At 44.6% G+C, this 16,323-nt stretch overlaps 1 long non-coding RNA gene across 1 annotated transcript in view; it reads left to right on the top strand.

Moving 5' to 3' along the window:
* Positions 1–5,327: 5,327 nt before the first annotated feature.
* LOC105740508 overlaps positions 5,328–16,323 on the top strand; it is a 59,647-nt gene continuing 48,651 nt past the window's right edge. The window contains exon 1 of the long non-coding RNA XR_001116544.2: positions 5,328–5,476. This is a non-coding gene — a long non-coding RNA (uncharacterized LOC105740508). The remainder of the gene's footprint in view (positions 5,477–16,323) is intronic.

Here is a 16,323-nt window from a genome sequence, read left to right as displayed (position 1 = left end):
TAGCAGAACTCTTAGAATCAGGGGTTCCTGACTGCCCTGGGCTATTAAATCATTAGCATATAGCTCTCTAAGGGTATTTAGGTAGAAGAGGGATGGAAGGTTGTGGATGAGGGGAGAAGGAGTGGAGGAAAACAGGAGAAACTGAAGGTGACAGGGGTCGGAGTAACTTTGCAAGTTTCTCAAAAATGGCTTCCTCAACAATGGAGGAGGGGATGGAGGAATGATGAGTGGGCTGTGGGCAGGACCAGGCCAGGCTGACCTCAGTGCCCTCTGCCGGCTCAGCCCATACTCTGTCCTGTGGCTGGAGACCTGGTAACCACAGTGGCCAGCAAAGCAAATACTGCTTTGTTGATTTTGCTAAAAGAAAGTAAGAGGAACACAGCTTACTCCCTGAACCCATGTGCTGAGGCAGTTGTTTTGCAGCCCCCAAGCTGGTCTGTGATCCTCTGCTTCTAAGCTATCTTGAGTATCCAAGTAACGGGAGATCCAGGCTTTTTAGGTGTGATGCCTTTTTCTTTTACATGCATAATTTATAGACAGTGAAATGCTCCGATCGTAAGGATTCCATTTTGATCAAGGCATATTAGGGTCCAGAACATTTCTGTCCCCCCAGAAAGTCCTTCCTTCCCAGTCAATGCCCACCACCACCCAGCAACCATGATCTGGTTTCTATCACCATTGGTTAGTTTCAGCTATTCCAGATCTCACATAAAGGCAAACGGGATGTGCTTCTCATGTTTGCCTTCTTTCACACAGCTTGGTATTTCTGAGATTCATCTGAGTTGCTGCATGTCTCAGTGGATCATTCATTCCTGTTGCTAAGTAGTATCCCATTGTGCAAATATAGCACAAATATATCTGTTCTCTTGTGATGGTCACCTAGGTTGTTTCCAGTTTGGAGCTACGAGTAAAGCTGCTACAAGCATTCTTGCAGGAGACGTTTTGTGGACATGTGCTTTCATTTCTCTTAGGTACATGCCTATGGCTCAGTAGGTTGCTAGGTTGTGGAGTAGATATAGCTGTGCTGGAGTGGACCAGGACAAGTGAGCGAGAGCCACTTGTGGTCATCTCTTCCCAGTGCTGCTTTCAGTTTTGTCATATAGGCAGCATGAAATCTGCCATGGTAGAAGATTTGTACCAGTGAAATCAGAAAATGCTACAAATCAGGCTTTGTAGCATTTGTTTTTCTTCTGGAGAGCCCATTAGTTTTTTATTGTATTTTATTTTTTAGTCAGGGTTTCCCTCTGTCACCTGGGCTGGAGTACAGTGGCACAATCACAGCTCACTGCAGCCTCAACTTCCCTGTGGAGAGATCATTGTTAAAAATTTACCAGTATCCCACTGGGTCAGTATATATTCACCTTTTAAAGAAACTCTCAGTTTTCTAAAGTGGCCGTACCATTTAACATTCTTATTAGTGAGGTATGAGAGTTCTAGTTGCTCCACATTCTCTCCAGCACCTGGTGCTGTCAGTTTTTAATTCTAGCCATTCTAGCAGGTGTGTAGGGGTATCTTGTAGTTTTAATTTGCATTCTGTGGTGACTGATGATGTTGAGTGCTTTCACACGTGCTTATTGTGGTTATTTGTATATCTTCTTTTGTAAAGTGTCTTTTCAGTCTTTGGCCCTTGAAAAAACTAGATTGTCTTCTATTGTTGAGTGACAGAAGTGCTTTATCTGTTCTATATGTATGTCCTTTGTCAGATATATGTTTTGTGAATATTTTCTCCTGGTTTGTGGTTTATCTGTTTGTTTTCTTGATGGTGTATTTTTTGCAAGAAGACATTTTACATTTTGATGACATAAAATTCTCAATTTTTAATTTATGGTTTATATTTTCTGTGTCCTTTCTAAGTTATCGTATTGTGTTTCCTCTACCTGCAGTGGCCTTCCCCATTACCTTCATCTGGAGAACTAGTCATTCTCCAAGGGTGCCATAGTTTCAATGTGTTCCCCAGAAAGCACGTGTTGGGAACTAAATCCCAAAGCCAACAGTGTTGGGAAGTGGGGCCTAATGAGAGGTAATTAGGCCATGAAGGTGGAGTGAATGGATTAATGCTATTATCACTGTAGTAGGTTTGGTGTAAATGGTGAAGTTCAGCCCCCTTTTATCCTCTCTCTCTCTCTCTCTCTCTCCTCCTCTCTTTGCCCTTCTGCCATGGGATGATGCAGCAAGAGGGCCCTCGGCAGATGTCAGCTCCTGGATCTTGGATTTCCCAGCCTCTAGAACTATGAGCCAATAAATTCCTACTTATTAAATTATCCAAAGCAGGCAGGGTGTAGTGGCTCACTCTTGTAATCCCAGCACTTTGGGAGGCCGAGGTGGGTGCATCACCTGAGGTCAGGAGTTCCAGACAAGCCTGGCCAACATGGTGAAACCCCTGTCTACTAAAAATACAAATATTAGCTAGGTGTGGTGGTGTGTGCCTGTAATCCCAGCTACTTGGGAGGCTGAGGCAGGAGAATCGCTTGAACCCAGGAGGTGGATACTGCAGTGAGCCAAGATCGCACCATTGCACTCCACTCCAGCCTGAGCAACAGAATGAGACTCCACCTCGAAAAAAAAAAAAATTATCCAAAGCAGGGCATGGTGTTGCATGCCTGTGGTTCTAGGCTCAGGAGTTTGAGGCTGTGGTGAGCTATGATTGTACTTGTGAATGGCCACTGCACTCCAGCCTGGGCAACGCAGTTAGAATCTGTCATTAAAAATAAGTAAATTTTTTTTCTGAAAGATTTTATGTATAAATAAATAAAATAGATAGATAGATGCCCAGTCTGTGGTATTCTGTTATAAGAGCACAAAATGAACTAAGATAGAGACTGAACATAAATGTCACCTGTTTAGAGAACCCTTCCTCAAGGTGCATTCTCACCTGTATACTGCCACTTAGTTTATACATCTCTTAGCAGGCTACGATCTAATTGTCTCTTTATGAATCTTTCCAATCTGAGTGATTGGGAGCCCCAAGCGGGGCATGAGGGTCTTCTGGATTGTTTTCTCCTTTTTACCTCCTCTGGATCCTTCTTTTTTCCTAGTCTCCTCTCTCATCTGCATCAGCACCCATGTTAAGTGTCTGCAATAGTAGGTTCACAGTGAATGCTAATCGACTGAGTTACCTTGAATGTGGCCAGCTGGTCATGAATCTCCAGGGCTAACATCTTTATCTTTTGATTATGTTGTAATGATTGGAGAACAGATTGATTATGGAGTCAGAAGGTGGAGGTAGTTTACTTCACAGACCAAAAGTGAGTTTGAAAAGTTCTACCAGGTTCTACCAAAGTCAGAGCCATTGAGGATCAAGTGAGATTCTCTTAATACTTGGAGAAGGTAAAGGTCGGGCAGGTCTGCGTGTGTGCATGTGCTATAAGCGGGTGAGAGGAAAGGGTGTGTATGCGGAATGTAATCTGAATTACATCTAAACTTTGAGACCTGGTTGACAAAGCACTGGCTGGTGGTTAGGCAAACATGGGGTCAAGTACATTTACAGCTCTGTGACCTTAGGCAAGTGATTTCACCTCTTTAAATCTCAGTACTTTTAGCTATAAGCCAGAGTAATAATACCACTCATCTCATTAGGCTGTTGTGAGAATGAAAGGCAATGTATGTAAGTTAGTTCCGGAAACATCACAGTGTTTCCAGAGTCCTTCCTGTGTCCTGGGGTCTGGGCAGCTTCTTTGTGGGATGATTTGCCGGTTCCTTGGTTTGTGGGATTTAGGGTGAAGGGTCCCTGTTTCAGTGTAGTCTCTGCCCTGGACAGTTAGATGCAGTAACGGAGCTGGAGGTCCAGAGGAGTCACACAGAGGCCCAAGGGAAGCAGAATACAGGAATGGTGCCATCTCACAGGAACAGATCTCCATCCCAGAATCGGAAGGTCTATTTTTTTTTTTTAAGCAGTTTTCAAATTGTTTTTGTTTCTGTCAAATGGTTGCCAGAATGGGCTTTAATCAAGATTTCCATTGCCCATCAGTAAACGGAGAGTTGTGGGAAGGAGTCCTGCCAGAGACTGGCAAACGCCCTCATCACAGACTCAGACGTGAATGGCTGATCTCTGACCACAGGGGATGCTCAGTCACACCAGGCTCTGGGCTGCAGTCGAGGCATAAGCACGGCCTTGACTCCCGCCGGGCCTGCCATGTCTAATGGTGGGAGGGGAGATGATGGGGAATGTTCCCCCTTCCCCATCTCTTTGGCGGTTCCTATCTGAATCTAGAAGTGCAAAGCCACCCCTAGCAAGCTACTTCTCCTAGTCGTTTTCCTCGTTGTAAACTGGGGGTGCCAACATCCCCCTCACTTCAGGGGCCTTTCAAGAATGTACAGAGTGGCCGGGCGCGGTGACTCACGCCTGTAATCCCAGCACTTTGGGAGGCTTAGGTAGGCGAACCACCTGACAGGGTCAGGAGTTCTAGCCCAGCTTGGCCAACATGGCGAAACCCCGTCTCTACTAAAAATACAAAAATTAGCCGGGCGTGGTGGTGGGAGCCTGGCAAGAGAATCGCTTGAACCCGGGAGGCTGAGGTTGCAGTGATCTTGCCACTGCACTCCAGCCTGGGCGACAGAGAGACTCTGTCTCAAAAAAAGCAACAACAAAGAATGTACAGAGTGGGAGTCAGGAGCTTTGGAAAGTGTATTGGCCAGTTGTTGCATAGGTGCATTGTGTGAGCGTGCCAGGAAGGGCTCCCTATAGCATGTGTGTGAGCGTCCATTCATTTGTTCGTTCCTTCATTCATTCATTCATTCATTCATGCATTCGACATTTATTCAGCACCTGGGTGAGACACACACTGAGATTCAATAAACTGCTGATCAAAGTTGTGTCTAGGCGTCCAAGGGTTAAGCCGCCGGCGCGGGCCCCTCTGCGTCCTCCTCCGCCCCCGCCGGGCGTGGGGAAGGCGGGAAGGCTGCGCGGCGGGTGCCAAAGTCGGAACCTGCTCGTCGGCAGCTCCCGGCGCTGCCTTGACTCGCGGCCAGGCCTGGCGCGGCCGCCGGCTGTGGAATGTGTGAGCGCCATGTGTCACCGCCCCAGACTGTGGGAAAACGCTGCTCCGCTCACCTCCCAGCAGCTGCCCCGCGCCCGCCCGGGCGGGAGCCGGGAAACAGGAGCCGCCTGCCGCGGAGGCCGCCCGGGGGCACTTCCGAGCGCGCGCCGCCTGCCCGGCCGCCCCCGCGCCCGCCGCGTCTCCCCGCCCACACCCCGCTGCCACCCGGCCCCGGGCGCCACCCGCGGAGCAGGCGGCGGGAGGGACAGCCCGGCACGGCCCCTTTCCTGCCCTTCACACCCCTTCTGCTTCTCAGGGGACGCTGGTCCACAGACTGAGGCCCCGTTGCGCGCGGCCGCCTTCGGAGCGCCGCCCCCCTCCTGAAACCGGCCGGGGCGAGTGGCTGCAAGAAGCTGCGGTTTGGCCCGCGGGAGAGGGGGGCTTCCCTACTGGGGTTGTCTGACGCGAACGCCTTCCTGGCCTCAGCCAGGCGCCCTGAGGTCAGGCCCAGTGGTGAGAGAGCTCTGAACAGGAGGCCCCACGCTGCCTGCTCCCCCAAATCAGAAACAGTCTCCCCCGGGGCGAGGCAAGGAGGGATCTGCACCACCCCACGCGCTCCCGCCTGCACGACAGCCTAGAGCCTGAGTGAGCGGGAATCACATGTGCTCACACATCACCCAGGCAAGGTCTTTGAAGCCCAGCCATGCGGGCAGACGTATTCAAGGTCACCCTGCTGGGTGGCTGCAGAGCTCCTGTTGGAATCCACGCTCAGAGGACCTTCTGTCCAGCCCGAGCCCAGCCCCAAAGGCATGGCGCCCTTTCTCTGCAGCAGCGTGCCCCTCGTTGAGTTCCTGCCTCATAGAGAAGTTGGGAATGGGGCAGACAGGGGTGGGGGCAAATCGTGGGTCCTGGGAACCCGACAGCTTTGCCTAAACTCAGCCTCATGCTGCGAGAGATCCCAGTCCGTCACCTCAGCCTGATTTTCTGGGGGTGCCCCGCCTGAGAGGTCTGGTTAGTGAAGCCCCCCCATTGTATCCAGCTCTCTACCAACACCTGTCATCTGTGCGCCTTGTTCTGGCTTGCCACCTCCTCTGTGGAAGTCTTCCCAGATTTGCCCAGTCATTGCTTCCCGGTTCTCCGGCAGCCTTTGACTCTGGCTCCTGTTTATGGCGTTTGTGGCCCCCTGTAACTCATGGCCTACCTGTCCTCTCCTCCCTCTCGGAGTTTCCTGAGGGCAGAGACTGTGTGGCCCTCCTTTTTGATTTATACACAAATAATAATTTGAGGACTCTGCTTATGACAGCTGCTCTGTTTGTTGGCTGAATGTTATGCAATTTACCACTGGCTAGGAATCTCACCAGATGTGTGACCTTGGGCAAGTTACTTAATCTAAGCTTCGGTTTTCTCGTCTGTAAAATGGAGAACAACTGATATTGCGTCTAAAGTGACTTGTGTAGTGGCTGGCACAAAGCAGATGCTGTGTGTGTGTATAAATGATTGCTAAAATACCATAGACTGGTGGCTTAAACAATCGTCATTTGTTTTCTCCTGGCTCTGGAGGCTGGGAAATCCAAGATCAAGATGATGGCGGATTAGGTTATTAGTGAGGGTGCTCTTCCTGGCTTGCAGAAGGCTGTCTGCTCACTGTGTTGTCATGTGACCACTGAGAGAGAGCAAGTCTGTTCTTATGAAGACACCAATCCTATCAGATTAGGGCCCCACCCTTACAATCTCAGTTAACCTTAATTACTTCTATAAAGGCCATGTCTCCAAATACAGTCACACAGGGAGCTAGGGCTTCAACCTATGGCTTTTGGGGGACACAGTTCAGTCCATAGCAGTGGGGAAAGGATGTGACTCAGTCTAGAGAGACTCAAGGAGAGAATGCTTAGATAGGAGCGTGGAGGGCATGCTTGGTGAAGGGAACAGCATGGCACAGCTTCAGAGGCAGGGGTGAGCCAGCAGCAAGGGGCTGGGTATGGCCGGTACAAAAAGCATGTGCTGGGTGGGAAATAGGTAAGAGAAGCTTGCGGGTATGGCCAGAGTATGGAGGACTCTGAATGCTGGGTGGGTTTGAAGGGTTTTGGATGCTGAGTTTTTACTTGATGTGCCTGGAAGTAGTTGCTGAAGGTGGTTTGGGAGTGGAGGAATACATCATTTAAAAAAATTTTAATTTATTTTAATTTTTAATTTTTGGGGGTACATAGTAGGTGGTACATATTTATGGGGTACATGAGGTATTTTGATACAGGCATGCAATGCATAATAATCACATCAGGGTAAATGGAGTATGCATCACATCAAGCATTTAGCCTTTGTGTTACAAACAATCCAATTATACTCTTTTAGTTATTTTTAAATGTATGATTAAATTATTTTTACGAGGCCAGGCTTGGTGGCTCAGGCGTGTAATCCCAGCACTTTAGGAGGCCAAGGTGGGCAAATAACCTGAGGTTGGGAGTTCGAGACCAGCTTGACCAACATGGAGAAACCCTGTCTCTACTAAAAATACAAAATTAGCCGGCCGTGTTGGCACATGCCTGTAATCCCAGCCACTCCAGAGGCTGAGGCAGGAGAATTTCTTGAACCCGGGAGGCGGAGGCTGCAGTGAGCCGAGATCACGCCATTGAACTCCAGCCTGGGCAACAAGAGCAAAACTCCATCTCAAAAAAAAATATATATATATATATGTATATATATATACTATAGTCATCCTGTTATGCTCACATATACTAGGTATTATTCATTCTTCCTATTTTTTGTACCCATGAACCATCCCCACTCTCCTATCAACCCCCTCATTACCCTTCCCATCCTTTAATAACCATCCTTCTATTTGCTATCTCCATGAGTTCAATTATTTTAAATTTTAGCTCCCACAAATAAGTGAGAACATGAAGTTTGTCTTTCTGTGCCTGGCTTATTTCACTTAACATAATGTCCTCCAGTTCCATTCATGTTGTTGGAAATGACAGGATCTCATTCTTTTTCATGGCTGAATAGTATTCGGTTGCATATATGTCCCATATTTTGTTTATCCATATAGCCATGATGGACTCTTAGGTTGCTTGCAAAGCTTGGCTATTGTAACCAGTGCTGCAATAAACATGGGCATGCAGATGTCTCTTTGATAGACTCATTTCCTTTCTTTTGGGTATATACCTAAGAGTGAGATTGCTGAATCATATAATAGCTCTATTTTTAGCTTTTTGAGGAACCTCCAAACTGTTCTCCACAGTGGTTGTACTAATTTACATTCCCACAAACAGTGTACTAAGGTTCCCTTTTCTCCACATCCTCTCCAGCATTTGTTATTGCCTGACTTTTGGAAAAAAGCCAATTTAACTGGGGTGAGATGATATCTCATTGCAGTCTTGATTTGCTCCTTTGCTGTGCAGAAGCTTTTTAACTTGATGTGATTCCATTTGTCCATTTTTGCTGTGGTTGCCTTGCTTGTGACGTATTACTCAAGAAATCTTTGCCCAGTCCAGTGTTCTGGAGAGCTTCCCCAATGTTTCCTTTTGGTAGTTTCATAGTTTGAGGCCTTAGATTTAAGTCTTTAATCCATTTTGGCTTGATATTTGTATATGGTAAGAGACAAGGGTCTAGTTTAACTCTTTTGCATATAGATATCCAGTTTTCCCAGCACCATTTATTGAAGAGAATGTCCTTTCCCTAATGTATATTCTTAGCACCTTTGTCAAAAATGAGTTCACTGTGTATGTATGGATTTGTTTCTGGGTTCTCTGTTCTGTTCCATTGGTCTATGTGTGTCTGTTTTTAGGCCAGTGCCATGCTGTTTTGGTTAATATAGCTCTGTAATATAATTTAAAGTCAGGTAATGTTACTCCTCCAGTTTAGTTCTTTTTGCTTAGGATACCTTTGGCTATTCTGGTTCTTTTGTGCTTCCATATAAATTTTAGAGTTTTTCTTTCTATTTCTGCGAAGACTGTCATTGGTATGCTGATAGGGATTGCCTTAAGTCTGTAGATTGCTTTGGATAGTATGGACATTTTAACAATATAGATTCTTCCCATCAATGAACACAGAATATCTTTCCATTTTTTGTGTGTCTTCTTCAATTTCTTGCATCAATGTTTTACAGTTTTCATTATAGAGATCTTTAACTACTTTAGTTAATTCCTAGGTATTTTATTTGTAGCTATTGTAAATGGGATTACTTTCTTGATTTTTTTTTCAGATTGTTCCCTGTTGGCATATAGAAATGTTACTGATTTTTGTATGTTGATTTTGTATCCTGCAACTTTACTGAATTTGTTGATCAGTTCTAAAAGTTTTTTGAGGGAGTCTTCAGTTTTTCCAAATATAAGATCATATCATCTGCAAACAAGGATGGTTTGACACCATCCCTTCCAATTTGGAAACTCTATATCTCTTCCTCCTGTCTGATTGATCTAGCTAACACTTCCAGGACTATGTTGAATAACAGTAGTGAAAGTGGGCATCCTTGTCATGTTTCCAATCTTAGAGGGAAGGGTCTCAGTTTCTCACCATTCAGTGTGATACTAGCTATGGGTCTGTTGTGTAGGGTTTTTATTATGTTGAAGTATGTTCCTTCTACACCCAGTTTTTTTTTTTTGAGGGTTTTTATCATGAAGAGATGTTGAATTTTATCAAATGATTTTTCAGCACCAGTTAAAATGATTGTATGGCTTTTGTCCTTCATTCTGGTGATACATGATGTATCACATTAATGGATTTGTGTATGTTGAACCATCCTTGCATCCCAGAGATAAATCCCACTTGGTGATCATGAATAATATTTTTAATTTGTTGTTGAATTTGCTTTTCTAGTATGTTGTTAAGGATTTTTACACCATTATTCATCAGAAATATTGGTCTGCAGTTTTCTTTTTTCAATGTATTGTTGTCTAGCTTTTGGTATCAGGATTATACTGGCCTCATAGAATGAGTTTGGAAGTATTCCCCCCTCCTCTATTTTTTGGAATAGTTGGAGCAGGAATGATATTAGTTCTTTAAATGTTTGGTAGAATTCAGCTGTAAATCCATCAGATCCTGGGCTTTTCTTTGCTGGGAGACTTTTTATACAGCTTCGATCTCATTGTTTGTTGTTGGTCTCTTCAGGTTTTTTCATGATTCAGTCTTGATGGGTTGTATGTGTCTAGGAATTTATCCATTTCTTCTAGATTTTCCAATTTATTGGCATATAGTTGCTCATAGTAGCCACTAATGATCCTTTCAATTTCTGAGGTATCAGTTGTAAGTAAATCCTTTACAATGACATGGTAATAGTAAGGCTTTGAAAATGCTTCTCATGGGTTCAAGATATAGGAAATTCAACTCTAGTTTTCACATGAGGGTACTGAGGTTGGGAAAATCAAGTGACCAGCCCAAAGTCACACAGCAGGTTGGTGGGGACTGGGATTAGATAGAGCACTTTCTGTCTCCACAGTGGATCCCCCCAACCCTACCTTCTATTGCCCACCTTGGCCCTTGAGTACTAGGTGGGGAAAGGAGCTCACGGAAGGTCCACTTGTTGGAGCTGTGGCCAGTGGATTGCAGGGCATGAGAACAGAAGCAAAAGCCACCTGGAGCCTACAGCAACATCCAGATGAGAACCCTGACCCCGCTGGGACAGGATCAGTCCACATGAAACTGTTAGGGAACAGTGGGTAGTGGATATGAATGGAGTCCTGAGGAATGGGGGATTTAGAATAAATGGGCAGGAAGAAATAAGAATATTTTATGTCTGTTTGGATATTTTGGTTACCATTATCATGGCTGTTTAAGATGGTCCCTGAACCATACATTTAAGTTAATGTTTTAAACAGTAATGCATCAAATTTGACCAAAATCTGAAGTACTAAAACAATATGACAGCACAGACAGAATGGCTGGAAGGTATTAAGTGTCTAGGAGCACTGGTTTTGTTGATAAGGCAAACTCTATGGGGCTGACTTATTGGTTAACTAGACATTGTCTAGATGAAGAAACTGCGGCTTGGAAAGAATAAAAATTGCCTGAAGCCACACAGATGGTAAGTGGCAGAGCTGGTTGACTGCAGCTCCATCTGGCTTCAATATCTGTACACTTCCCACCCCTGACGCTGACACTGGGTCCGTGTGACACTTGGATATCGGGTATCCGTGTGGTGACTATATTTTCCAAGCCCCAAATAGGGACACATGGTCTGACAAGTGTGAAGGTACTTATGGGGCAAGAGACTAGAAGGTTTTAAATTAGGCCCGTCCCAGCAAATCCAGGACATCTGGTCATCATAGATATCTAGGGGCTGCCCACACCCCTGGCACGAGGCAGACTTTTGCCATTTAATACTCTTTCCCATCTGGAATGCCCGAGGTCTATTTTTTGGTTTAAGCACATGCCACAGACAAGTGAGGGACATTTAAAAAGATCAAACAGCTGGAGAGAGATTGCAAGGGACATTCTTTTTAGGGAAGCCATAGCAGGGGAGAGGGCAGGAGAAGTCAAGGAAGTGGCAGAGGGTCAGAAGAATAACTCACGGGTTCTAAATCCCAGGAGGTGTAGGGTATTGTGAGCTGAGGTCAGGTTAAGGCTGGGGACTTTTCATCAGTATCAGGCCCGTAGCTACCCACTTCTCCTCTCCCTTCCTCTTTCCCCATCTCTTCTCGTCTCCCTTCCTCTTTCCCCATCTCTTCTTGTTCTTCTCTCATTGTGAACTCTAACTACTCCCTCCTGACTCTGGCTTAGAGCAGAAGGAGCTGCAGCTGGCCTGAGGCACCTCAAGGAGGGGGCGGCTGGTTTCTGTGCAGTGGAGACAACTTACTGAAGAACTATGTGACTGCGCTGAACCCGCTTCTGTCAAATGGGTCCACCAATAACAGGTTACTGTAGAATTATGGAGGATAGGTTGTAAAACTGTCCTGTAAACGGTAAAGAATTGGACACATGTGGTGCTCAGTTTTGTATTCAGTGGGATTTGGGGTCAATGTTATGTTGATATTGTTAGAATAACTGCCAGTGTTAGGAGCATTTATCAGGAGAGGCCTAACAGCAGTAATGTGAGGTTGTGTGTTTGCTTCATTTGAAATGGTTCAGTTGCTACTTCACAAATACAGGGAGAAGAAAGGAGAAGTGAGGTGCAAGGTGGGTACGTGTGCGTGTTTCAGTGTGTGTGTGTTTGTGTGTGTGTAGAGAGAGAGAGAGAAAGGGAGGTACAGTCTGGCATTTGTTAGAAATAGCACAATCATAGAATATTAGGGATGGGCCTTAAAGAATCTATCCTCTTCACTCTATGGATAGGGACACTAAAGTTCAGAGAGAAGAAAGCTAATTTTCCAAGGTCAATCACTAGTCAGTCGGGGGCCACACGGGGCATGGTCTCCAGGTCTTCTGGTCCAAGTCCAAGGCTTCCACTGTCAGCCCATGCTCAGCCCTATCATACAAACCACGATATGCAAGGAGCAGTGGGGGGTCAGAGGGACAGATGTGACCTTTCGTGTCAGGGTGTCCCAGATTATTTGGGAAGGCCACACCTACAACCATGACCCAATCAAAGATGAGCCTGAAACAGTACTGACTGGGATGTGAGATCCAGGGATACACCTCAGGGACCTGTGAGAACATAGGTGCAGGAACAGCCATCCAGGCCTGGGTGGTTAGGGAAGACTTGAGGAAATAACTGAAGGAGTGGACATGGACAGTTAGAATAATAAAAAGCAAGCAATTAAGTAACATTTCCTTCAAATGATGCTTTTTGCTCCAATTCTTGCCTAGAGGTGGTGGTTTGGGATTTTACCAGCATCTCTCTTTGGAATTCAAATGTACCACCAGCGCTTCTCTTTTCCTGAAAAGCCTAAGTTACAAATTGATAGCTTCTAAAACCTCTCTGCAAAGGGTTAAATGTCTGTGTTGGAAAAGAGAAGCTCATCAGTTAATATCTACTTCTTAATCAGCCCAAGGTGCTGGAAAAAAAGGCCATTCACCAAGTGGTTAGCAAAGCTACTTTGTCATTCTGGCATTTTGACCTACTGTGTTTTTAAGGCATTATTCTTCCACATGTTTCAAAACCATTATTCTTCCACACCGTAGTTTCTGTTGGAGAGAACCAATTACATCTTTCCCTACCATATGCAATGGGATATCCTCGACATTACTTATGGGTTTTCCTTCTTATCTGGAAACTTGATTGGAAACCTCTGGAGGAGCAGGGGACCCTCATGCAAGTATTTCTGCATCTTTTTTGTGATTTTCATCTTTAGTTTATTAGAATAAGTCCCCCTGCCTTCTTTGGATTTAATTTTATTTAAGAACATGATCTGGGGCTGCATATTCATTCATGTGAATATTAACTAATCCAGATGAACTTTACTGGAATGTAAATACTGTGGCTGGAAGGCAAGATCAAAACCATTCCCCAAACAGAAATGTTAATCTTTCTATGGCCAAGGGGAAACGCGGCAGTTTAACATGCAAGCAATTTCATGCATTTTTACATTAAGTCATTAAGTAGAATCTTTTGTCTGTTTTGTGTGGTTGAGATTATTTATAAGTAACAGGTAAAGGCCAAAGGTCCCCAGCATTGCTTGACCTGTTTGAATATCAGTCCATACCAAAGATGTTTGGAGAAATCACTGTTCTGACCACAGTGTCAACTAACACCAAAGGTTAGTTTGGTTTCTCAGGTTTCATCCACCTTAAACATGCCACCAGAGGTTGAGTGAAACTACATGCTTGCTTCCATTTATATACATGGTCATTCGCCGCTTAAGGGTGGGGATCCATTCTGGGAAACGCGTTGTTAGGTGATTTCATCACTGTGTGAACACACCATAGAGGGCACTTACACACACCTGGATGGTATGGCCTACTACACACCTAGGCTATATTGTACAGCCTATTGCTACCAAGCCACAAACTTGTACAGCATGTCATCCACTGAATGCTGTAGACACTTATAACTCAATGGTAAGTATTTGTGTATCTTAACATATGTAAACATAGAAAAGGTACACTAAAAATATGGTGTTACAATCTTATGAGACTGCCATCATATATGAACTTCATCGTTGACTGAAACGTTGTTATGCACCACATGACACTGTGTGTGTGTGGGGGGGTGTGTATGAGTACCTGTATGTGCATATATAAAACCCAAAACTTCAGTGAAGTGTGTATGTGAGGTTTGTGTGTGCGCATGACGTGGTAGTGGGGAGATGGGTCTCGTAGGGTCATGCAAACTAGCAAAGCAGAAGCTTAAGTTTAATGAACATTTAAAATATTATAGACATTTACTTACAAAACAAACTCTAGATTTCTTCTGTATGTCAAGAAATCAGTAGATCCTTCTATATAGGAAAACTAAATCTTTTTTTGATTGATAAGAGTGTTTGGGCTTTCCCTGGGCGCTTATGTCATTGGATCACATTTAGATGGAGTGCCTTGGAAAGTTTGACATCTCTCATAGATGCCAACATGAGAGACTAATCGTACATAAAATAGCCTAGAGCCACTGGGGATTCAAATGGCTCCAGCCTGACCTCTTATCCTGACTTTCATACTTCTACCACCACCAGCTCAGATCAGTCTCTTAGGCTAGGTCTAACACAAGCCAGTTCCAAAGAACGGGTATTATCCCTGGGTTAAATAAATATTTTATGTGATTTCTTTCACTTGGCCAATTATTGGATCAGATTGACCTAGAACCTTCTGGTTCTTATAGTACTATTCCATCTCTGTCCCTTAGGAAAGGATCAGCAACAACACACACACACACACACACACACACACGCACACATACACACACACTTTCTTAACAGCATTTTGAAGCTTTGATGAGACACCTTAACTTATTTAAGCAAAATACACAATTAAATAGAGTGAAAGCTCACATCTGTTTTGAGATTGACTCTGGTAGCACTAGTCTTATTGGATTTTATAAAAAGGCATTCCAGTTGTGGTAACTACATTTATAAAAGCACAACTGGGGTGGATGAAACTGGAGTCATTCCCTAGGTTAGATCAATATTCAACCCTGGCTACACATTCACCTGGGGAGCTTTTGAAAAATACTGAGGCCTGGGCCACACTTCAAGCCAATTAAAGCAGAATCTCTGGCCGTGAGGCCTGAGCATCTGTATTTTTAAAAGCTCCTCCAGGAGATTTTAATGTTGAGAACCACAGAGTTAGACGAATGGAACCAGGGAGTCAGGAAAGGGGTGATTAATACTATGCCATGCCAGTGACGGACCAAAGAGCCTAAGCTTTTTTTTTTTTTCTTAGATGGAGGTTCGTTCTTGTCACCCAGGCTGGAGTGCAATGGCGCGATCTTGGCTCACTGCAATCCCTGCCTCCCTGGTTCAAGCGATTCTCCCACCTCAGCCTCTCGAATAGCTGGGATTACAGGCACCCACCATCATGCCCAGCTAATTTTTGTATTTTTAGTAGAAACGGGGTTTCACCGCGTTGGCCAGGCTGGTCTCAAACTCCTGACCACAGGTGATCCACCTGCCTTGGCTTCCCAAAGTGCTGGGATTACAGGCGTGAGCCACCACACCTGGCCTGAGCCTAAGCTTTTCATTTAGAATAAGTCTCTGGATGTCAGAGCTGGATATGTACCTTAAATATATGTCTCATTTTGGAGAAGGGAAACTGAGGCTCAGAGGCTTAGTAATGCTATGTAGTATTACCCTGGCCAGAAAGTGTCTTCCACTGTATGCCTGTCACCTAAAGAGCAACGTTGGGAATTAAAAGAACAAACTCCTGTCTATGAATCTGTCTATTTATTTAGTAATATTTAAACACTGGAAATGGTTTATGGTGGTGGAATCAGCACAGCTTTGTAGCTCTCACATGTAAAGGCTGTGTCCCTTATTAGCTACTGCTTATTCTTTCTGAGTCTGTCTTCTCATCTGGCAAATAAGAATTCAGAATAACTACTCTCCAAGTGTTATCACAAATGAGATGACAGCAGGTAAAGCATGTAGTATGTGCTCAGAAAACTAAACGGAATTACAATGATTAACTGCGTTAAAAAAATCTTGGGATTTATGTAGAAATAGCTGCAGAGGGGATAAAAAGAGCTTCTTGGAGCTTCTTTGCGTGAAATATCATAACGCTGCAGAAGTTGTTTTTGTTTTCCATTGATTGAAAACACAAATAAACCCCAACTGAAGCACATCTTATGAAGGAATGAATGGATTTCCAATCTGTTTTCTTGTTTACTGTGGAAAATATGCGATCCAAGGAAAACACAGGTGGTTAAACTGCTCAGTGCCTCTATTTTTATCATAAGCAGAGGGCTCTAAGCATTCAAACCCAAATATTTTACTTAATAGAAAATGAAGACTTAACTTCTCAAGGTTAACTGGCTCCAGGTTTCCTG

The sequence above is a fragment of the Nomascus leucogenys genome, chromosome 11 (assembly GCF_006542625.1).
Source record: "Nomascus leucogenys isolate Asia chromosome 11, Asia_NLE_v1, whole genome shotgun sequence".
Classification (NCBI taxonomy): domain Eukaryota; kingdom Metazoa; phylum Chordata; class Mammalia; order Primates; family Hylobatidae; genus Nomascus; species Nomascus leucogenys.
This window is presented reverse-complemented; position numbering and strand designations above follow the sequence as displayed.